The sequence below is a fragment of the Paramormyrops kingsleyae genome, unplaced genomic scaffold (assembly GCF_048594095.1).
Source record: "Paramormyrops kingsleyae isolate MSU_618 unplaced genomic scaffold, PKINGS_0.4 ups167, whole genome shotgun sequence".
NCBI classification, from domain to species: domain Eukaryota; kingdom Metazoa; phylum Chordata; class Actinopteri; order Osteoglossiformes; family Mormyridae; genus Paramormyrops; species Paramormyrops kingsleyae.
The window spans coordinates 30,001-35,000 of NW_027326105.1; positions in this window are offsets into that span (position 1 = coordinate 30,001).

A 5,000-nucleotide genomic window follows, 5' to 3' on the forward strand; every position below is an offset into this window, starting at 1 on the left:
ATCCCTCCCCCCTTGAAACGTATAAGCTGCGCCGAGCTGAGTCTTAGTCAGACTTGGATGACTACAGCGGCGCATTGGCGAGTTCTCAGTAAAGAGGAACTTCGGCCGGAGAGATATGCCAACGTCTCCCGGTCTCTGCTTCGACAGAGGAAAACGTTTCCAACACGACCCTAGCTCCAAACCCTAAGCATAGGCCAGACGGGGCGACCATAGCTCCGAACCATAAGCGTAGGCCAGACGGGGCGACCATAGCTCCGAGCCTAGGACAAGGGCGACAAGGGTCAGCCTCCGCCCGGGGCCTACGCATAGGCCGCAGTGACGAAATTTATAAATTGTTCAGTCTAGCTTCCAACATGACAGTATATGAACTGAGAGAGATAGGCAGATTGGATTTGCAGTTGGGGGTAAAGATGGGGACATTTGTAATAAGATCAAGTCTGGGGGCCCAGGAGTCTGAGACATTGACATTTCATCTCTGTGAGCTTCCTGATCACCGGGTGGGGGCCCAAAGTAAAGGTGAATGCTAATCTCAAGGCCAGGCCGTGCCTTTGTCGCTATGGTAATGTGAAGGTCTGGGTGATACTATCATGCTAATTAGGGTTAGCACCTGGAGAGGCATTTGAAAGGCAGTGTTATGCTGATGAAATCAGGGCTGGGGAACTTCCAGGCTGATTCCTGGAACATGCTGTGCTTTGTTTAGTTTGTCTCCACCTCTGTGTATCCCTCCCCCCTTGAAACGTATAAGCTGCGCCGAGCTGAGTCTTAGTCAGACTTGGATGACTACAGCGGCGCATTGGCGAGTTCTCAGTAAAGAGGAACTTCGGCCGGAGAGATATGCCAACGTCTCCCGGTCTCTGCTTCGACAGAGGAAAACGTTTCCAACACGACCCTAGCTCCAAACCCTAAGCATAGGCCAGACGGGGCGACCATAGCTCCGAACCATAAGCGTAGGCCAGACGGGGCGACCATAGCTCCGAGCCTAGGACAAGGGCGACAAGGGTCAGCCTCCGCCCGGGGCCTACGCATAGGCCGCAGTGACGAAATTTATAAATTGTTCAGTCTAGCTTCCAACATGACAGTATATGAACTGAGAGAGATAGGCAGATTGGATTTGCAGTTGGGGGTAAAGATGGGGACATTTGTAATAAGATCAAGTCTGGGGGCCCAGGAGTCTGAGACATTGACATTTCATCTCTGTGAGCTTCCTGATCACCGGGTGGGGGCCCAAAGTAAAGGTGAATGCTAATCTCAAGGCCAGGCCGTGCCTTTGTCGCTATGGTAATGTGAAGGTCTGGGTGATACTATCATGCTAATTAGGGTTAGCACCTGGAGAGGCATTTGAAAGGCAGTGTTATGCTGATGAAATCAGGGCTGGGGAACTTCCAGGCTGATTCCTGGAACATGCTGTGCTTTGTTTAGTTTGTCTCCACCTCTGTGTATCCCTCCCCCCTTGAAACGTATAAGCTGCGCCGAGCTGAGTCTTAGTCAGACTTGGATGACTACAGCGGCGCATTGGCGAGTTCTCAGTAAAGAGGAACTTCGGCCGGAGAGATATGCCAACGTCTCCCGGTCTCTGCTTCGACAGAGGAAAACGTTTCCAACACGACCCTAGCTCCAAACCCTAAGCATAGGCCAGACGGGGCGACCATAGCTCCGAACCATAAGCGAAGGCCAGACGGGGCGACCATAGCTCCGAGCCTAGGACAAGGGCGACAAGGGTCAGCCTCCGCCCGGGGCCTACGCATAGGCCGCAGTGACGAAATTTATAAATTGTTCAGTCTAGCTTCCAACATGACAGTATATGAACTGAGAGAGATAGGCAGATTGGATTTGCAGTTGGGGGTAAAGATGGGGACATTTGTAATAAGATCAAGTCTGGGGGCCCAGGAGTCTGAGACATTGACATTTCATCTCTGTGAGCTTCCTGATCACCGGGTGGGGGCCCAAAGTAAAGGTGAATGCTAATCTCAAGGCCAGGCCGTGCCTTTGTCGCTATGGTAATGTGAAGGTCTGGGTGATACTATCATGCTAATTAGGGTTAGCACCTGGAGAGGCATTTGAAAGGCAGTGTTATGCTGATGAAATCAGGGCTGGGGAACTTCCAGGCTGATTCCTGGAACATGCTGTGCTTTGTTTAGTTTGTCTCCACCTCTGTGTATCCCTCCCCCCTTGAAACGTATAAGCTGCGCCGAGCTGAGTCTTAGTCAGACTTGGATGACTACAGCGGCGCATTGGCGAGTTCTCAGTAAAGAGGAACTTCGGCCGGAGAGATATGCCAACGTCTCCCGGTCTCTGCTTCGACAGAGGAAAACGTTTCCAACACGACCCTAGCTCCAAACCCTAAGCATAGGCCAGACGGGGCGACCATAGCTCCGAACCATAAGCGAAGGCCAGACGGGGCGACCATAGCTCCGAGCCTAGGACAAGGGCGACAAGGGTCAGCCTCCGCCCGGGGCCTACGCATAGGCCGCGGACTCTGCCAATATGTCCCAGAGGCGAATGGCCACTGCGGGGCCTCCAGCCCGGGCAGAGGGGAAGCCTCCCCGGCAGCCCCATTAACGCCTAATTGGCCAGGCGGCCCCGTCTACACTTAGTTGAGCTGGCGGCCTCATTTACATTAAGTGGACCCGGCGGCCCCATTCACACCTAGTTGATCAGGCGGGCCCGTTCACACCTAGTTGATCGGGCGGGGCCATTCGCACCTGGTTGATCGGGCGGGCCCGTTCGCACCTAGTTGACCGGGCGGCCGCATTCACAAGTACCGCAGTGGGCGGCCTCGTTTACATTCAGGGGACCTGCCGGCCCGATTGACGTCTAGTTGATCAGGCGGGCCCGTTCGGACCTAGTTGACCTGGGGGCGGCCGCATTTACATGTAGCGCAGCGGGCGGCCGCATTTACATTAACCCTCTACCGCACACAATTTGATGGTACATGATAAGAAATTATTCCACATCACTTATTGGTTAATTTTGGGACATTTTATTGATTATGTATGTACATATTTATTTCACCGCCCCCCTCTCCAAATGATCTTTTGTTGCCTAAGGGCAAAGTTGTGCAACACTGATACAAAACCACAGAGAAAATTATGTCTTCATAGATCATAATACAATGCTCAGAGAGCAATGCAAAGTAACAAAATTTTTGATGGCTTCCCATCGTGCAAGAGGCATAACATCAGCAACATGTGCAATGTGGCTACTATGGCTCCAGAACATGCGAGTAGCTGGAAGACCAAATATTGACATATGGAGCACAGTGGCAAAGAACTGTTCAAGTTCTTGAACAGTAAGGTTAAGTGGCTTGCACAGGAGAGGTAATGGTGTGACATGTTTTCCATCGAGGGGTCTTGGAAGAACTACTGTCATCTTCAGGCAGACTGTCATCGTCATGTTCCTCTTCATCACTGGTGTATTGATCGTCTATAAATATATATACATATACGTCAACAAAAATACATCAATCACAACTAAAGCTTACATGACTGTATTGGATACCCTGTCTGCTGCACACACCTTTATTTCATTTGAATGACATCTAAAAATTTATCAACACATTTGATTTGTTTATGCAAATGAGTTCAATGACAACCAGAGAAGCAATATTTTAAAACCTACTTTCACTTCTGCTCAAACCTTTCTCTGCATTCCACTCCTCCTCACTGTCACTGCAGTCTATCTCACTGTCTGATGGGATATCCCTAACATGCTGATCCTGAGTTTTACTCCCATAGGAAAATCTTGTGTCCATTTTCTGCCAAAATGCGTTAAATTAAATTAGAAAATAATTTAAAAAACATTGTGCTTACAATGTGCAAAAGTACATGCAATAATATACTAACACACTGTCAAGAAAGCCTCTTAAAATCTACCCCTTATCGCAGAACGTTGCCCTAGGGCAACGAAAACATAAGCTATATTTCAGAACATGCAAAATAAAAAGTAAGTAAATAAAACCTGGGGGAAAAAAAAAAAAACAAGGCTTCTCTACAGCTTCATAGACATGCACATATTTTTTTATCTACAGATAATGCCAATATAAATAAGGTTAATGAAGGAAGCACAGCGGGCGGCCTCATTTACATTCAGTGGGCCTGCCGGCCCCTTTCACACCTAGTTGATCAGGCGGGCCCGTTCGCACATAGTTGACCGGTACGCCCGCATTTAAATGTAGGGCAGTGGGCGGCCTCATTTACATTAAGGTGACCCGACGGCCCCGTTCGCACCTAATTGACCGGGCGGCCGGATTTTCACAGTTGAAAAGGCGGCCGGATTTACATGCATTTGACCAGGTCGGCCGTATTTGCACATAGTTGAAAAGGCGGCCTCATTAGCATTTAGTGGGCCAGGAGGCCCCATTCACACCTAATTTAGCACGATGGGGGGTGGGGGGGGGGGGGTTTGGTGAGGGGGGGGGGGGGGGGTTGGGGGTTTAGCGCGGTGTGGTTGGAGCTGGGGGGGGGGGGATGGGCAGTGGCCAGCTCCCGGAGGCCTCCCGGTGCTCCCCGGGCTGCCAGGCGGGCACAACAATGTCCCGAAATCGACCAGACGAAGCCAGGCCTTCTGCCTGGGCAGAAGGGAAGCCTCCCCGGCCAGCACGGGGACGGCGGGCCGCATGGGTAAGTGGGGGTGGTGAGATGGGGAGGGGCCGGGGGTGGGGGGGGCAGTTTGGTGAGAGAGGTTTTTGGGGGGGGGGGGAAGGGGGAGGGGGGGTTTGGTGTAGCGCGGTGGGGGTGGAGCGGGTGGGGAGGGGGATGGGCAGTGGCCAGCTCCCGGAGGCCTCCCGGTGCTCTCCGTGTGCCACTCTGCCCCCCCCCCTCCCCCCCCCGGGCTGCCAGGCGGGCCCCAACAACACCTGATACCGACCAGACGAAGCCAGGCCTCTCGTCTGGGCAGGGGGCGGAGCCTCCCCAGCCACGCCGGCCCGCCTTCTCTTGGGGGCGGGACCAGTGGGCGGTGCCCTTGCATGGCACCAGCAGGATATCAGGGGAGAACCGGTG